Source organism: Rhinatrema bivittatum, chromosome 11 (genome assembly GCF_901001135.1).
Source record: "Rhinatrema bivittatum chromosome 11, aRhiBiv1.1, whole genome shotgun sequence".
In the NCBI taxonomy this organism is placed as follows: domain Eukaryota; kingdom Metazoa; phylum Chordata; class Amphibia; order Gymnophiona; family Rhinatrematidae; genus Rhinatrema; species Rhinatrema bivittatum.
Genome location: NC_042625.1, coordinates 78,386,832 through 78,406,589, shown reverse-complemented (window position 1 = coordinate 78,406,589; position 19,758 = coordinate 78,386,832).

Sequence of the window (19,758 nt, the reverse complement as noted above, 5' to 3'; positions counted from 1 at the left end):
CCTTGCTGGCTGTGCCCCATTAAACCTATATGCTCTGTGATTTTGTTCTCTAGTATAGTTTCCACAATTTTTCTTGGTACTGAAGTCAGACTCACCGATCTATAGTTTCCCGCAGTATCCCTGGAGCCCTCTGTAAGGATTGGGGTTACACTGGCCACCCTCTACTCTTCAGGCACAATGGACAATCCCAACAATAGGGTACAATTTACCAGTAACAGATCTGCAGTTTCATTTTTGAGTTCTTTCAGAAGTCGGGGGGGGGGGGGGGGTATACCATCTGGTCTGGGCAATTTTCTACTCTTTAGTTTGTCAGTCTGCCTTAGTACATCTTTCAGCTTCACTGTGATTGCTGGAGTTCTTTTGAATCATCACCATTGAATGCAGCTTCCAGCACACAACTCTCCAGCATCTTCTTCAGTAAACACTGAGGCAAAGAATTTATTCAGTCTTTCCGGGATAGTCTTATCTTCCCTAAGTGCCCCTTGAATCCCTTGATCAGGTAATGGTCCAACTGACTCCCTCACAGGCTTCCCCCTTCAGATCTATTTTAAAAAGTTTTATTATGTGTATGCATCTTTTCAAATTGTTTTAGCTCGCCTTATCAATGTTTTACATCTAACTTTCCAATGCTTATGTTTTCTCTTATTTTCTTCAGCTGGGTCTTTTTTTTTCCAATTTTTGAAATTCTTTTGGCTAAAATAATCTTTCACCTCACCTTTTAACCACGGTAGTCATTTGGCCTTCCTTACACGTTTTTTTATTTTTATTTTATTTTGAAAAAAGAAATGCACCAAGGAAATGAACACATACCTATTTTCCTTAAAGTCCACAAGATATAGAGGTGAAACCTGAAAGTTTCTTGCTTAAACTAGCAAAACAGGAAAAAGTGAAAAAGAACTCTAACAAGATAAAAGGAGAAGCAGCACAAAGTAAAATTATAATACAGCGATCATAACATTACCAGTTAGGGTCCCTGAGCAGGCTGTTTGATAAGAAAAAAAATTAATTGAGAAGGCTCAAAGAAAATATATTTAACAGTACTCAAAATGTAGAATATATTTACAAGGAAACTGAATTATAAAGGAGATCCCAAGACCTCCAAACACATAGCAAAAAAAATGTTTTCTACATGCTTGGGTGGCCCTGAGAAGATTAAAAAAACAAAAAGCCAACTTTATGACCATAAAATAAAGCAGCAGCTCTGTACCTTAAAAGGAGCCTCCTAACCGAATCTCTGTCTGGAGTAAAGGCAAAAGTAGTGAGCCGGTTCCTCAAGCAGACTCTTCCACAGCCGTAGGCCTTTCCAAGATATCTGTGAGATTCAAATTAACAGCTTGGCCTTCACCTTGAGAAGCGACTGATCCTCACCCTTCTCCCACAGATGATAGTAAGAAAAAAGCTTTACAAACAGAGGGGGAGAGCTTCTGAAGGTAATTATAAAATCTTCAAAAGGTATTCTGTAAAGATCCCAATGGGGGTAGTCAAGGGTAACCTTGGGAAATTCAAAGCCCTTCCAGATTCTCAATCCGCCTCAAAACCCACGGGGTTAGTTTGCAACATATCAGTTTATATATTAGGAACAATCCAAATGCTTCTCCAAGGTTGCAACTCTCTCCAATTGTGAATATAAGAAAACGTCATCAGAGTATAATTCCTTCTGTATTTCCACAATCAAGGTAGACGGAGAAAATAGCACTTTCTAAAGACGCCATCATGCTCCAAAGAGAATCCAAGATGAGAGCGGGCTTCTCAGGTGAAGATTTATTCAGCAAGCCAGAAAACATAAGCAATAAGTCAACCCCAAAGGGGGAGCTCACCCCAGCACCATTCTTTGCTGCTATCCAATCTGCCTTTCTTCCTATACAGTGGAAGAGAGAGGCACCCCTTCAGATGTCACTCATTTCGGTACATGTCTTTGCATCAAAAGTAGCAATGATGCATCCTCTCCCAAATCAACGGCCAGTGAAGGAGCGGGAATTGGTGCAGGGCCCGGACGCAGCATGGTCTCTAAATCCAGCTGAGTAGCTCATCCTGTTCCAGCCAAGGATGCCATGCCAGGCTCAATAACAATTGCTTCCCCTAGATAGTAAGCTGCAAAAGAGGGACTGTCCCAGGGTAGACTGAAGGACCAGCCCGGATCTTTGCTTTCCTCTTAACTATATCACAAGTAAGAGAAGGTAAACATTAAAAGGAATAAAATGCAGCAGGAGAGGGCTTCCACAGCATCCTTCCTTCAGCCTTACACCAGCCATCTTGCATTCCTATCCCTTCCACTTTTTTAAATGTGTGGATTACATCTAGACTGGGCTTCCAAGATTATATTTTTAAACAACCACAGCTGATGTAAACTCTTCAACTGTGTAGCATCACCTTTGAAGTATTTTCTAACTGTTTTATCAAAGTCTCCCTTTTGAAAGTTTAATGCTAGAACTGTAGATTTACTTAATGTCCACCCTCCAGTCATTAAGTCACAATTGATTGCACTGTTGCCAAGTGGTAATGATTCACCGTTACCTCTTGCACCAAATCCTGCATCCACTAAGAATTAAGTCTAAAATTGCTCCCTTTTCCTGTCAATTCCAGGACCAGCTGCTATATGATGCAGTCATTTATTTCATCTAAAACCATTGTTACTATGCTGCCAAATTTGTTAGCTTCCCTAATCTGTTAGTATTTCATCATCTGTCTCTTCATTTTGATCAGGTGGATGGTAGTTTACCCCCACCACTATACTTTTCCCGATCACACATAAAATTTCCACCCTTAAAGATTCTACTGAATATTTAGTTTTCTACAGAATCTTTATCCCGTTGGACTCTGTCATCCTTAACGTAAAGTGTCACCCCCCACAACCACCACCAACTTGATCCTATCATCGTGATACAATTTGTACCCTGTTATAGCACTATCCCACTGGTTATCCTCCTATCACCAAGATTTTGAAATGTCAATTATGTCGACCTCTTCATTCAGTGCTGTCCCATCTTACTTTTTATACTTCTGGCATTAACATACAGACATTTCAAAGTGTGTTTTTTGTTGGTACTATCATTTGACAGATAATTTGGGTCTCCAGGACCTGCTTTTTATTATTTCCAAAAGGTGGTATAACAAATTAATAAACGAAACCCCAGCTTCTCACCACACAGGATCTGCTTTGCTTTCTGACACATCGATGCGGACTTCCAGGGCCCGCAGCTTTTCATTTCATGTTCTGACATACCAGGGTCTCTAGGACCTTATTACATTCTGATGCGTCTCCTCTGAGAAATGTCTTTGTAGAGCAGTGACTGTCTGGTAAATAGTTCTCTATACTTGGAGTACCTTTGCCGTCGTGGGCTGCTTCTAAGCCTGATGAACAGATTGGAAAGGCCTTAATGGTCTTTTTCTGCCCTCTTGTTTCTCTGTTTCTATGAAACAGTTGGGGAGAAGGAGCAGCACAGCGCAGATGGGAGAGCCCTGCTATCATGATGGGAGTGAGCAGATGCACTAATCTCCTCGTCCTTTGGTCTGGCAGTGGACAGTGTGGTTTCTCCCCTTCCCTGAGCTCTGAGTCTTGGCCTGGTGGTGATCTCCTTGAGCAGAGGGGTTTCCTTTCTGAACTTACCACCATCTCTGCTGTGTGAAGAAGAAATTCAGTGTTGCTAAATGTAAGGACTTCCCCCTCCACCCCCCCAAAAGGAAGAGAATTTCCCCCAGAAACATTTTGCTGGCTGCTATGTTACTTACCCTACCTTGAGGGAAAGGAGGAGGGGGGGGGGGGTAGCTGCGTGATGGAAAGGTGACATTCTATGTACACTTCTCTCCTTCGCCAACCTGCTCGGCGCCTCCCGTGCCCGCTGAGAACCAATTGAGTCATAGGCACATACAGAGTCAACATCAATAATACCTGGTTCTTATATCGACAGGCTGTACCACATAGATGCAAAAACTGCAGTCACCTGAGAGAGAGAGAGGACAAAAGGGAAACTGAAATGTAGGTGTCGGAGACTTCAAAACGGTCATGCAGGTGGGTTGAAATGAACTAATGCAGTTGCTTAGTTAACTTGCATGCACTGAAACGGCAAGGCCAGGAAGTGAGAGATAAGCCCACGCTGCCAGCGCAGGAAATCCCACGCTCTTCTTTTGCCATGGACCACAGCAAAATTTAGAAACATGATAAGAATGCAGATGATAACCCTGGGGAAGGAGCCAGGCGCTACATTCCAACACTGAAAAGCACGAGACCGGCAGGTGAAGGTTCTAAGCTTAGCTAATACTGCATGGGGAAGGAAGCTTGTGCCCCCAGATTTGAGTTGATTTATTACCTTCTACCCCACCAGTCCAAATAACATTTACTCGAGGTAGCTTATAATGAACTAAATGTGATGGCATGACAGAATTCAGCACGAGCTACTGGATAACATGCAATGCCTGGTGAAGTGGTGGGCTTACCACCATGCCATTCTAGTTGTACATATAGGAAGAAGGGACCTTTGCGGTCTCAAAAATTCATCCATGACAGTATCCTTGGCTAATTATGTTTATCCAATGAAAAGTATCACACAACCTGCAAAAAGCACCTCTGTAGTGTGAGATTCTGCTGATATGTTACAGAAAAGAGTCTCTTCTCATGCCCCCACCAGCTTGTTGGTTTCTCCCTCTCCTCCATGGGCTATCGGCATGCTGAAGTGAACCCCTCAGACTGGGGCTGGGCTCTTATGTTGTAGACCCAATGACAAAGGAACTTAAAAGTGTGTCCTAACCACTAACCTTGGTATATATCAGGTGTAGTGCATAGGTGTGTGTCCCTCTAGATTCCTAATTAATATGAATGATACTCCCACAAGCATTCACTAGTTAATCAAACAATAACACATTCTTTACTGATTAGAATTTCTGAGCAGTAGGGCTGGCCGAGGGTAGCTCAGTGGCTGTGTTGCTATGTGGAGGGGTTCCAGCTTTGATTCCTGGCTCGGGTGGTCAGCATCTTGGGTTGGCTGGGGATGATGAGGAGGAAGCATCCATTGCCCCAGGAGAGGGCCCTGATTATTGCTACAGCTAGAGTAGTGTAGGCAGGGCAACTGGACACTTCGGGTGGGCCAAATGGTCCAGAATAGGAACACTAGTGGGGAGGGGGGAAGATAAAATCCCTGAATTTGGAGATTCTTAGTTCCTGCTGAGCTAGAATAATGGGAGAGCAAAAACTATCAGGCAAAAATAAAATTGCTGAAAAGTTATCTCTGTGACTGAGGGCTTTCACATTGCCTAGTCTCATCATCTCCCATTCTGACTAGTGCACTTCCTGTGTCACTGATATCGCAGAATTACAGGTCCTGTATTTCTTTTCCGTTAGTGCAATCTCTGATGGCTAATGACTTACCATAAGTGTGTCTTGGCTCGGAGTCATTAGCACGTGGCTAGATTGAGAGGAGGGGGGAGGGGGGTTGTTTTCTGTTTGTTTTGAAATGCTTGAGGCTTTGATCGTGACTCACTGCAGCCTCAGAAGCGTGTGTGGAACGTGATGAGGATGGGAGAGTATTCAGGTACAACTCATTCTCGCCAGTCCCCGCCTATTCATCCCTGAGAAGTACTTCATCATCCTGTCATACACTACTTGACTCTTTACCCATGCATATAAGATCAGGAACTGAGGACCTACCTGCCGCACAGTGTTACCCCCTAAATCAAAAGAATGATTTCATGTGGACCCATAGCTTCTCCTTGCAAATATTAAAACTATAAATAATGATAGCCCTCTTCTACTCACTCTTGTAATCATCATCCTGTTATGCAGCACTCGCACCCTCCACTCCCCTAACAAATAACTATCATTCCCTATATGTACCCAGATCTATCCAGACTGCTGGGTTTTGCCTCCCTTCCAGCAGATGGAGACGGAGAAAAACTTCGAGAGCACCTCCTCTTAAGTCAGTGTGCCACCTGCAGCTCTTCAGTATTTCTCTGTCTCCAGCAGATGGAGGTGGTGCAGAATCTGCTGTCTTGACCTGATCTTAGGGTTTCAAGAAAAGAAAAAGAAGTCAAGCAGGACAAGAACTTTTCTACCAGACCTCCCAGGGGGTTGGTACCTAATAGGACCATCCCCCCTGGTAGCAGGTATCTTAAGAGCTTGGGTGGGAACCCTCTTCTGTTCCAACTTGTGGGCGCTGAGGGTGACAGCCGGTGGTCCGGTTCCCTCCCCCTCCAGCACGGATCCGGAGAAGCCTTGCCCTCCTTCCTGGTAATCTCAATTCTAATAAAAAATGGAGTAACAAGTAACTGTTCACCACTGACCGGCTCGTGCAGCTTCGCAACACGACAGCACTCCCAGCGCTGGGAGCCAGTGTCAGGGCACACGGAGGGGCTAGTTGTTTTTTGAGCTCCTGGGTCCCGCTTCTCACTGTTTATTTTCGGCACCAGCCACGCAAGCTCCTCCACTCTCTGTGCAGCGTGATCTTTATTGTTCGGCCTGCCAGGAGCCTGCTATCCTGCATGGGCCTTTGTTCCCGTTGGCTCCCCAGTGGGGAGGGCTCATCAGGGGCGGCAGCAGCAGGGAAGCTCCATGGTGCAGGCAAGAGACCCGCACTGAGAGAGAGCGAGGCTGACCCATTCCTGCTAAGTGTGGGAATGGCAGCCATTTTGCAAGCATTTTCTGCTACTTAAGGGAGGGGGAGGGGACCTTCCTCTCAATCTGTCTTCAGCCAACCTCAGTCCTGGGGACTCCCAGGATTCACTGCATGAGCTCTCTGAGGAGGACCCTGACCCCTAGCTGGGGGAATTGAAGGGCCCAGTTGGATTTACTGCTGACTTTGTGCTATTAAAGCACAAAGCTTACATGGCCTCTCAATCCCAGCAACAAGGAGGTTCTTTTCGACCCAGGCTGGGAAAGGAGCCACCTCAGAAGGTGCCTAAGTGCCCGGAGCCACAGGAGGCCACTTGAATCCAGAGGGTCCAGCGCCCCTCGACTGATCCCCCATCAGTGGAGTCTGCTGTCACAGGGACTTTGGGGGTCAATCCCTCCTCGGCCTCCCCCCCCCCCCCCCCCCCTTTTCCTGGGTTGGATCAGGAGAAGGCTCTACCTTTAAATGGCGACGATCCCAGGGTAGTCTGGCTGTCTCAGAGAGATGAGCTCTCCCTCCTGATCCCACATGTTCTGGCGGAGCTAGGGATAGCGGTTCCTCAGGATGACCCTCTTTTTCAAAGAATGGGTCAAGATAACGTTGGATCAGTGGGTTCTAAGCATCATAGAACACGGCTACGCTTTAGAATTTGCTCACCCTGTTTAATTTGCTGATGAAAATAAACATTACAATTTAAAAAAAAAAAAATTGCTCAGTCTCTTCAAGACCTGTTTATGATTTCTCCCTGCAGTTCAATGAAGAAACAGATTATGCGGCAAACCCTGCAGAGACTGGAGGACCTGGTGGCCATTGTTCCCGTTCCCCAACAAGAGTGGGGAACGGGACGTTATTCCATCTATTTCGTGGTACCGAGAAAGGGAAGGGTCCTTTCACCCGATTTTGGGCCTAAAGAAGGTGAACAAGGCCCAAAGTGCCCTGCTTTTGAATGGAGACCCTGCGCTCAGTCATTGCGACGGTATGTAGCAGAGAGTTTTTGCTTCCCTGGATCTGACGGAAGCCTATCTGTACATCGGTATCTGCAGGGATCATCAAAGGTTTCTCCGTTTCATGGTTTTGGGAATGCATTTCCTGTTCTGTGCCCTTCCATTCGGTCTAGCTACGATTCCGCTCACGTTCACAAAGGTGATGGTAGTGGTGGCGGCAGCTCTCCGAAAGGCGGGGGTGCTGGTTCACCTTTACCTGGACGACTGGCTCATTTGGGCGAAGTCGAATGAACTCTGCAAGCAGGCATGGGCAAGGTCTTGCACCACCTGCAGTCCCTAGGATGGGTTGTTAATCAAGCCAAAAGTCATCTTCATCCTTCTCAGGTTGTGGATTGCCTAGGGGCACGCTTCGACACCTGAGTGGGCAAGGTCTTCCTCATGGAGGAACGAATTGCCAAATTGCAGATGCAAGTTCAACAGCTCTTAGCAGCTCTGGTACCCAGGGTCTGGGATTATTTGCTGGTTCTCGGCTCCATGGCGTCCGCTCTGGAGTTGGTCCCATGGGCATTTGCTCATATGCAGCCTTTGCAGAAAGCGTTACTATCCCGTTGGGATCTGATGGCAGAGGAGTTTCAGCTTCCCTTACCGCTCACAGCGTCTTCCAGGTCCAGTCACCCCGCGCCTCAAATGGTCCAGTGACTGGCCCGGGACCATTTGAGGCGCGGGGTGAACCTCAAGGTTCCTCAGTGGGTGATAGTGACCACAGATGCCAGCCTCTCAGGTTGGGGAGCAGTGTGCCAGTCTCAATCGGTCCAGGGTCTATGGTCGGCAGAAGAGACACACAGTGGTCCATCAATCGCCTAGAGACGAGGGTGGTGTGGCTGACATTGCAGAGTTTTCTTCCTCTCTTTCACAAACGGGCAGTACGAGTTCTGTCAGACAATGCGATGATGGTAGCCTAGATCAACCGTCAGGGAAGAACCAAAAGTCGTCCAGTTGCTCTGGAAGCAGAGATTCTGATGGCCTGGGCGGAACAACATCTAGTGGGGACCAACAATGTACAAGTGGATTTTCTGAGCCACCAGAGACTAGACCCTGGAGAGTGAGAGCTCTCATTAGACACGATGGTTCTCATCTCTCGCAGGTGGGGTGCTCCTCATCAACCTCATGGCGATTTGACAGAATGCGAAGGCCCCTCGTTTCTTCAGTCGCAGAAGGGAGCATGGATCGGAGGGTGTCGATGCCCTAGTGCTTCCTTGGCCACAAGACGTTCTTCTCTGTGTTCCCTCCATGTCCTCTCAGAAGCAAGATTCTAAGGAGAATAGAAGTTCACCCCGGGATGGTGATTCTCGTTGCTCCAGAGTGAGCCCAGAGACCCTGGTTCGCAGACCTGATCAACCTCTCAGTGGATGGTCCTCTGAGGCTGAGTGATCTTCCAAACCTGCATCGTCAAGGCCCTATATTTTTCAACCAGGCAGATTGCTTCTGTCTAGTGGCCTGGGTTTTGATAGGTAGCAGTTAAGGAAGAAGGGTTATCCAGAAGATGTGATTACCACTCTCCTTTGGGCTCTGAAGACCTCTAACTTACGTCAGGGTGTGGAAAGTCTTCGAATCATGGTGTCACGAGCAGGGGGTCCTGGCTCATCAGCCCTCGGCACAGGTTCTAGCATTTTTACAGAAAGGCCTAAGCAAGGGCTTGTCTTTTAATTCCCTTCGCGTGCAGGTGGCAGCCTTGGGATGCCTGAGAGGCAAGATTCAAGGCACAACTTTGGCAGCGCATACTGATGATGTACGTTTCCTCAGAGGGGTGAAGCATCCGAATCCCCCAGTCTGGCCAGTTTGTCCGTCTTGGAGACTTAATTTGGTCCTTCGGGTCTTATGTGATGCTCCTTTTGAACCTCTGAAGATGGCCACTTTAAAAGATCTACCTCTTAAGACGGTGTTTTTGGTGGTGATATGCTCAGTTAGGAGGGTATCAGAATTCTTGCAGGAAACCTTTTTTGTGGATTTATGATTCGGAATCTCGCTCAAAACAGTTCCTTCCTTTCTCCAAAAGGTTGTCTCAGTTTACCACTTAAATCAGTCAGTGGAACTTCCAGCTTTTCCTGATATTGAGCTGGATGCGCCTCACGCTAGGGATCTGAGGGACCTATTATAATATCTTGAAGTTACTAATGCCTTTAGGTTCTCTGATCATCTTTTTGTTCTATAGAGTGGCGCTAAGAAAGGTCAGAAAGCGTCAAAAGCGACCATAGCCCGTTGGTTGAAAGAGGCCATTGCTTCTGTTTATATATGTCGCGGATGGCCAGTTCCGAAGGGTTTGAAAGCGCATTCGATCCAATCACAGGTTACTTTCTGGGCAGAATGCCAGTTGGTCTCGCCACAAGAAATTTGCAGGGTGGCGACCTGGAAATCTCTGCACACTTTTATCAGGCATTACTGTCTGGACGTTCAGGTGCCAGATGACCACAGTTTTAGGAGTAGTGTCATTCGAGCGGAACTCTCGAGATCCCACCCCAAATAGGAAAGCTTTTGGTACATCCCAGCATTCTGGACTGATCCGGGTTCGTACAGGGAAAGAAAAATTGGTTCTTACCTGCTAATTTTCATTCCTGTAGTACCACGGATCAGTCCAGACGCCTGCCCATTGGGAGTGGCCAGGTTTTGTTTTTGAGAGTCCTCTCGATGTCTGATTATTCTGGATGAAGATGGGTACAGGTTTCTCCTTATCCTGCTATTACAGTTCTCATGTACATAGTTAAATTGGTTTTCTTGCCTTGACATATTTGCTAAATGTCTTCTGCTTTGGTAATTTTAATACTGAAGAGCTGCAGGTGGCACACTGACTTAAGAGGGCGTGCTCTCGAAGTTTTTCTCTGTCTCCATCTGCTGGAAGGGAGGCTAAACCCAGCAGTCTGGACTGATCCATGGTACTACAGGAACGAAACTTAGCAAGTAAGAACCAATTTTCCTATCTTCATCACCCAGTTAAGGAGCACCTTCAGCTCCCTAACCGATAGCCATCAGCCCCCATGACAGGATCACTGGTCATCTGTCTTCATCACCCCATTAAACATAAGAACATAAGTGCCATGCAAGGTGAGACCTGGGGGTTCATTGAGCTCGGCATCTTGTCTCTGACAGTGGCCAATCCGAGTCACGAGGGTCCAAAGGGTACATCAAGTCCTTGATGCTCATTCCCAGGAATAAGCGGTGGCTGTCCCCAAGTCTACCTGCCTTAATAAAGGAGCCCTTACACCCTTCACTCCCCCAACAAAGAGCAGTCATCCCCCTTCACCCCTTACAGAACATCTACACTCTTCAACCCTACTCCACCCCCTAACCTACAACCATCAGCCATCATTAACCCATTAGAATACCCACACCCTTCCCTCCACAATCAGCTGTCAGCCCTCTTTTCCCCCTATATAAAGTCTTCACTCCCTGACTGTACTCCCTGAGGGAAATAACCTGGTTACACCAAGTCCTGGCTGCGATTCTCTCTCTCTCTCTCATATTATTAACCCTTGAGTCACCAGCCCAGCCTCCTTGCGTTTGGAGCTTTTTCTAATGTTTCCTTCGTCACATACAATGCAAGAAGCAAAATGGTTCCAGTAACCTTCTGCTAGCCCCAGATAGTTAATGGAAAGCTTGTAGCCAGGCCAATGCCTGTGGTTAAGACATAGATCTTCGTGTACATGTGCATCTTATCTATATGTGTGGGTGCCTGTATGTCTCATCATTGTCTGTAATATTACAGTACATAGGTGACTTGGCATTTTCTTGTGGCTGCATCTTACAACACATGAACCCTTCGTTAACTTTAATTTTTGTCATCTGAGAAATTCTCGTCACTGTCTTCCCATCCCATCCCTTTGGGTATTTCTGCAGAGTGCTGGATTATTGCTTGGTGTGTGGGTGCTGGAGGATGATTCAGATCCCAGTGTCTCTTGCTCCAGGCCTACTGCCTACACACATCAGCTTCTCATGGTGCTTCTCCCTCTCTTCCTTTGCTCTCGTTTTTCCTGCTGACATTGATTTCAGGATTACTCAGGAGAAGCCGTGGCATAAGGTTGTGTTACCCTTTCTGTGTCTGGAGAGAGCGCAGGATTGGATATTACTCACTGGGACTAGGCGGAGGTGTCCCTGGAAGAAGGAGAGCATTGCTTAAGCAAGTTACAGGATCTTATGTAGGTTTGTGGGATGGGTGCACAAAACACCCGGAACTAGTCTGGCCCAGGGCACAGATGTAAGAATGCCTACCGATGGAGTTCCTTTAATTTTATGGGAAGATAGACAAGTTGGTAGTGCCAGCCTGCCCATTCCATCAGCTGGGGCAGGCTGCCATTGGGCTGTAGCGCAGTAGCATACAACGAATAATGGGAGGGTAAAGCCTGAGATGTGGTGGGCTTTGTGGCATCGCATCAGGGGTGGCAGAATGAATTGGCCCCCATGGGTCCTTTTCTACTGCTATTTCCTCTGTTTCTGTGCTCCTGTTGCAGCACTGGGGCTAGCTCAGAACCTAAAATTCCAGCCCAGGGTGGGGGGTGGGGGGGGGGCTTCTATTTGATTTGTGGACGGTAAGTCACTTCAAATTCTTAGCAGAATGATGTTAAGGATGACCATCCTTTGTTAGCAGCATCAGTGGCTATATCAGAGGCACTTCTATGATGGGGGAAGGAGCACATCTGTATCGCTCACCAAAACAGTTCGAACTGAGAAACAGAGGTAGAAAGGGGTCCAGCGCAGTATAGGAGTGCAGGATATCCAAGGCGCTCAGACGTTCACGCTTAACAACCAGGACCCAAGCCAGCACTCACATGTGCACTAATAGGAGTTGGGGGGGGGGGGGACGAGGGGATGGTATCGGTCCGTTTCCCAGGAGTTAGATATTCACATTGCGAAAGCCACCAGTGCCAGATGAAGCAAAGGATTAAATCTTCATGGTGACTGGCTGTGCTCGTCTCCCCAGAGAAGGGCTCAGGCACACAAAGTAATCTATAAGCTGGGCCCAGTTACTCAGAAGTGTGGTGTTCAATAGAGAGCCACCCTCGCCCTGGGATGCACACCTACACACTGTTTCCTATTTATAAGTTTGTAAGTCTACCAAGCTTATTTTTAGTCCAAGATTTTCTCGGTCAGGGACAGCAGATCAGAGGGCTTGAGAGAGATTTTCTGCCCCACAACGATAGCAGCAGCCTGCTCCATCCCCTGACCTTCTCAGTCTGTTTCCAGACTGCTCATTCTATCTCCTGTCAGCTTGTTAACTCTTCTTCTAGGCTGCACCCTCTCCTGCCAGCCTTCCTCCGCTTTCAGCTTGTATTTTTGGCTTCTAGACTGTTCCCTTTGCTTCCAGCTTGCTCACTCCACTGCCTGCTTGATCCCACTCTCGCCAGCCTCCCTCCGCTTCCAGCCTCGTTCCAGCAGAGAGCGGTGAGGACGAAACCCTGGCATGAGCTGGACTTAGCGAGAGAGGCCCTGAGTAGGTTATCTGTCTCTTGCCCCCTTTCCTTCACTGCCTCTTGCTGGTCCTTAAGAGTGGGCAGTAAGGGCAAAACTGAGGCCAAAGCAAGATCTGGAATAAACTGGCGCGATATAAAGGCCTAGTGGTGCACTCTGCTTCACGCTTTCTCTGAGCCCCATGTCACTCATTCTGAGTTATGACCATGAGGCCCTCCTTGGAGCATGCTGTGCACCCTAGGGATGGTGAGCAGGACTGGAGGGGTGTGAGGGCAAAATGAACCCCCCACCTCACTAGACAAATAATACCGCTTGTGCATCATCGAGGTATTTATGGTAACAAAATACCATATCCCACGTCTGAGAGAAAAAAAATAAAACCCCACGAACTAAAAGAAAGTTGACAAACAAGGGAGCAGCACCGTATTCTGCAGCTTCCTGTGCGCCAGAAGCCATTTCCTCTTTGGTAATTCGTCCTATGTACATTTTCACAGGAAGCGGCTGCTAAGCCTCCTTTGTTCCAGAGCCATCATCGTGAGAACGAGAAGTGAAACTGGGAGGAGGGGGGAAGTGAAAAACGCATTTTACCATCCGTGCACAAAAGAGCTCAGCCTGTACAGCCCCCTGCACGCAGCCCCTCCCTTCCCCAGCCCTCTGCTCCCAGCAGTTTCCTTCCCTCTTCAGCACGGCAGGGGTGGGCTTCCGTTTCTGTGTTGCCCTCAGCTCCTGTGTTCAGTAGGTAAGGGCATTTTCAACTCCTGCATCCTGAGGTGCAGCAGTGCTCCAGCTGAACTTTGGGGTAACTGCCACCCCTTCATTTCCCCCTTCCACTGGCATGGGTGGTCTGTGGGGATAACATGCAACAGTGGCTGGCAGCGCATTGTGTCGCCTCGCAGTAGAAATGCAGGGCTGGCAGTGTCGCCTTGGCATGGAGAGCAGAGCGCCGGGGCTGCCAGTGAGTGCAGTGCTTGAGCTGCCAGCATGTCGCCTCACAGTCGGGCCGACGGAACGCACTGTTAGCCCGCGATTGGACGCGCTAACTTTACCCCTTATTCAGTAAGGGGTAATAGCGCGTCCAAAACGCGCGTCCAACCCCCCCGAACCTAATAGCGCCCGCAACATGCAAATGCGTGTTGATGGCCCTATTATTTATTCCCACGCGATACAGAAAGTAAAATGTGCAGCCAAGCCGCACATTTTACTTTCAGAAATTAGCGCCGACCCAAAGGTAGGCGTTAATTTCTGCCGGCACCGGGAAAGTGCACAGAAAAGCAGTAAAAACTGCTTTTCTGTGCACCCTTGACTTAATATCATAGCGATATTAAGTCGGAGGTCCCGAAAGTTTAAAAAAAAAAAAAAATTGAAATTGGCCCGCGGCTGTCGGGTCGAAAACCGGACGCTCAATTTTGCCGGCGTCCAGTTTCCGAGCCCGTGGATGTCAGCGAGCTCGAGAACCAACGACAGCAAAATTGAGTGTCGGCTGTCAAACCCGCTGACAGCCGCCGCTTCCGTCAAAAAAGAGGTGCTAGGGATGCCCGCCCTCCCGCGTTTTTACTGTATCGGCCCGAGTGTCAGGGAGACAGTGTGTCGCCTCACAATGAGATTAGTATGCCTAGGCTGGCAGTGTGTCGCCTCGCAGTGCAGGGGCTGGCAGTGAGAATGCAGTGCCAAGGCTGCCAGTGTGTCACCTTGCAGAGAGTGTAGTGCCAGGGCAGCCAGTGTGCGCTTCACAGCAAGTCTACAATGCCAAGGCTGGCAGTGAGCGCGCAGTGCTGGGGCATGCAGCCAGCTTTCATTTGTTCTACATCTTCTAATAATAGGAAAGCAGGTGGTTAGGTGCAGTCATACTGGAAGCTTGTGGCAGTCTGGCAGCCCTCAGGTTGCGTCCCCCTGCTGAGGCCAGTGACTCAGGGTGCTGTGTTCACACTCAGTTCCTCACGTTCGGGGAGGCCCCAGTTACATACAAGCAAGGACAAACTAAAAATTCAGCAAGTCCCGCTCGTTTGTCATGCCAACATGGACCAGTAACGGTAACCAGTGACAAGAGTAGTTGGAGCTCTCTCTTTGCTCACGTGGGCTGCCACCACATCTCAACTGGTTTCTGCATCCGTTATTTTATTTAGTTTTTCAACTTATATACTGCCTTTCCTTAAAAAAAAAAAAAAAAAAGCAAGCCTCAAGCGACTTACAGTGCAGTAAACTTAAAATACAGGATCAGAGAAGGGAGAACCAAAACGGAGTAGGCCGGAGCCATGCAACACAAACCCTACACTGAGGCTTAAGGAATGCAGAATGTGCTGGCTGGAGGGATTATTAAAGTAGGAGGAAGCTTTGAGAGAGTAAGGAAAGGTAAGATTTCCGCAGAAAAACATTCCAGGACCGGAGGTGGTGACATGAAGCTGTGGGGAGGGAGGCTCAGAGGCGCGAGGAAGATACTGTTCTTTACTGAGAGGGTGCTAGATTCCCGGCATTGAGAGACAGAACAGTATAGCAGAGAAGGCCCATCTAATCTACCCATGGTGATTCCTGGTGCAGTGCCCGGGATCGCTGGCTTTCCCCTCACTTCTTCACGAATGGGGACCCGCTGTGCTTACCCCAGGCTTTCTTGAATTCTCTTACTGGTTTTGCCTCTACCACCCCCTCTGGGGGGGGGGGGGGGCTGTTCCATGCATCTTCCGCCCTTTCTGTGAAGAAATAATACATAACGTGCTGGTAGGGAGATGCACAATGACATCAATGACTTGTTATGCACTTTGCTAGCCACTGTCCCCCGTCCCCCCCCACCACACACTGGGCCGCTGGTCTTCTGCAGTTCTACAGGGGACCAACCAATTCTGTGCCAAGGGCCCTTGACACGGAATCAGGGGAGACCGAGGGTCCTGATTATTACTATAGCTAGAGTAGTGTAAGCAGAGCAGCTGGACCCACTGGGAGGGCCACATGGTCCTTATCTGCCGATATCCACTGTGTTAGGAGCCTCTTTCCTGAGCTAGATTTCAAGTGTTTCCATATAGTGTCACCCCCTACTCTCCTTTTTCCTGAGATCCAGGTGAATCAGTTCTGCTGCTACCTTACTTGGCACCCTCACAAACAACCTGTCACCCCACTACCTCTAATGTCAATCAGCCTTGGCTATCACCTATGAGCATATGATTACAGACTGTGGACAGTAACCATGATCTAATTCTTATGTGTTCATAACATTGTACTGCAATATTCGTCTACTGTAATGCGCTTTGAACTCTCTTGCTGCAAAAACGTGATATGAAACAAGGCTAAGGTGCAGAGCACTGCAGATGAATCCTGCACACACCCAGTGGCAGGAAGCCGGTTGAGTTTCAGACCCTGTGATGTGCGGTGCACCTTGCTTTTCCTGTTCTTGGTTAGCTCAGCATCCTCCATGACAGAGCCTCATGCTTCAGAAATATAAAGCGAGTCACTATCCCAGACCATGCAGCCTCCGTGTCGCATCCTTACTGTACATTAGCTGAGGCTGGAGAGTGCTGTCCCCATGTCATACCCATGGCTATCTATCTACTCCTGTCTTCTGCATCACACCCTCACTATGCATCCCTTGTGACCATCTTGCATCCCACTGTGCTCTCCTCAGCCGCACCTTCACATATGGCCATTACCTCCTGTCACCCATGGCTGTTTGCTGCTGTCTTTGTCACATGTTCATTATGTGTCACTTGTAGCCATATGCTGCCAACCTCAGGGTCATGCCACTCACTGCAGTCCTCATATTACTCCCTTACTATGCATCACTCGTGGTTGTACGCTTGTCCCCATGTCCATACAGTGCTACAGACACTCGCCACAGTGCACTGATGCCCCTGGTCTCAAATCATCACTGTATATCACCTGGTGGCTATGCACTGCCCTCCCACATCTATACACTGCAGTTCCCCATGTTGTATTTTGGACTCGGAGGTGAGGCTTCCGCTTTCTCCCAGCCATGTCTCTCACTCTTGGATACGTGCCAGGAAGCTGGCTGCCGAAAGACCGGCGCTGCTCGTAATCCAGTGTCTGGGGGTTTCCCAGCTCTGTCGCCTGCCAGAGCCCAGCTCCTTCTGTCATTGCCGCTCCAGCTGGGAAGAGATTTCCCCGCTGGGCACCACTGCCCTGGACTAACCTTGCCAAAGGAAAGGTGCTGTGCTCTGTGCAGAGGATCCTAGGAACCAGGCATGACTTGGTTGACTCCAGACTCCAAAATGTGAGATACGGAGAGGAAAGACAGGACAAGAAACTGGGACCATAGTGTAGGGAAAAGCCTATTTTCTCTCCTCCACATTTTAGGGTCTGCTTTCTGCAAGTTGCATTACAGCCTTCAGTGCTGTGTGCTCTGCTTGCCTCAGAAAGATGCACACAATCCCATGGCTTTTGGAAAAATCAAATTAACCAGTTCCTGCTCTGTCTTGCAAAAATGACACTCGCTGTAGCCAGAAATATCTCTGTGAGGTTTTCTGACATGTGCTTAATTACCCAGAGCTGCCCGGGGATCCAGAGTCTGGGCGGAGACATTTGGGCTTCTCCCAGTAATTATGGGTGTTGTAGGCCCGCTCCTTCCACTTGATATCAGCACTGCAGAGAGCACAAAGCATCAGGAAGCAAACCTGGGCAAAACTCTATAGAATCCAGCATACAACTCACGTCCCATAGTGCCTACCACAAGAGCTCTGGCAAGGTGTTCATTCTCCTCTCTTTCATGCATGGATTCTTGCTCGCTTGTCCATCCACCAGAGTAACATTTCTTTCCACTGATGAACACATTTCAGCGCTTGTGAGCTGGGCCTCAGCAAGACCCTGCACCGTGCAGGGGCTGCAATCAAGGAATGGGTAGATTAAAAGGTGTTGTGCGGGCTGCCTCGCCCCTCGATCTCAAGCCTCAGGGCTGGTAGAGTATCCCTAGTTTGCTCCATTGGCTCTTGACCTGCCGACGTTGGTCCGGAGGAGATTTAGGATCTTCCACATGGTCCGTTCCTCCATTGCCCCCTCAAAGCTGCTCAGTTGCTCTGATACCCAGGCTTATCCTAGTGGCATCGTCTCCAAGCCGCATCTGCCACGTGTCGTGGGCAATCACGGATGTTTGAGTTACTTGTGAGGAAGTTCCCGCATGACTTCAGGCATTTTTTTGCCGTAGTCTGATTTATTTATTTATTATTTTTATATACCGACATTCGATCTGAGATATCACATCGGTTTACATTCAGATACTGTAGGTATCCTCTGTTAGCCACTCCCTCTCTGATTGGTTGGCCACCTCTCTTTGAATGTCTGGCAGTGGTACTCCAGCAAGGATACCAGCTTTTGAGATTAATTGGGTTATTAATTTTTAGCCTGTCTTTCCAAATAATATTCAAGATGGCTTACATTGTTGGAACTCGGGTACAATAAGTCCTTTTCCCAAAGAGCTTACAATCTAAGTGGGGACCTGAGGCACTTGTTTAAGGTCACTAGAGTGGCAGTGGGGAAAGTGGGATTTGAACTCTGATCTTCTCTACAGCCTGCGATAATGTGGCAGCTGTCATTCAGCACCGGGCCCATTTTTGTTACCAGGGAGAGTGTTCCCATACTGCAGTAACTGCGAGCAAGCAGAGCAGTTCAGATCAGAGCTGGGTGACGTTTCGGGCACCAACCTTACTCAGAAGGGGGAGGCGAATAAGGGTGAGCACCCTAGGCCCTGCACTTTGGGGGACACTTCCCCACCCCTGGCACCTTAATTTCCTGTCAGCATTATTTGACCCTGCAGCCCCCTAAGGTCAGTCCTGGCCTTCAGCTACTCTCAGAGGACCCATTTCTTAGCAGGCTTTTGGGCTTGCTTATTTATTTATTTATTTATTTAAGGATTTTTATATACCGGGGTCCGTAAGAAACATCACCTCGGTTTACATTCAAACATTAATTCAGCATAGAGCTTTACAATATAACATAATAACTGTATGAATATAAGACCAAGTATAACTTTGTAATAAAATAAAGAAAATCAATATAATAGTGTCTGTAGAAATATTCTGAAAGGTATATAATAGAACTCAGGCTTCTTACATGCAGGCCTTGGCTCTTGGTTCCTGACAATTGGATTTTCTCTTCTCTTTAATGGGTCCTGGGAGGCACCTGTACATACTGCGTGTGGATATGCTTCTTGAACATGTCTGCTTTTGTGTGCGACTGCCTGTAGTATAAATTAAGGGGAGCAGAGCTTTCTGCAGCAGTAAAATAGCCTTTGAGCGGGTGGACAGAGGTGTAAGGTGAGGAAGCAGAATGAACGCAGAGAAGCACAACCGAGTGCAGGCGCTCACGCTCTGTGGCTGCCAGCTGGGACGTATCCTCTGCACTGCGGGCTGAATAACTGGGCAGACTGGATGGGACAGCTGGCCTTTTTCCTGTCGCTATCTACTATGTTAGTTTGCTGCCTCAGGTCGGCCAGGACCGGTGATATGATGGAGTCGGGATTCATAGCTGCCGTGGGAAGGGAGTCTTGGTCATTGTGCAGCGATGACACCTAGTGGTCAGATGTAGAGCCCATGATCGAGGGGGATTCAGGGAGAAGCCCTGGTTCAAGGTCCAGGACTTTGGCTGCAGTGGCTGGGCTGAGTAAGTTGGGAGGGTTCCCCTGGGTAGTTGTAAGGCCCATGCTAGCAGATCCCCTGTGCTGGTTCTAACTGCATTGCAGTCTCAAAGGAGGAGGACGCGGCAACTGCTGCACCCCCTCCCCAAAATAGACTTTGTACAAAATACCAAGCAGGGAAAAC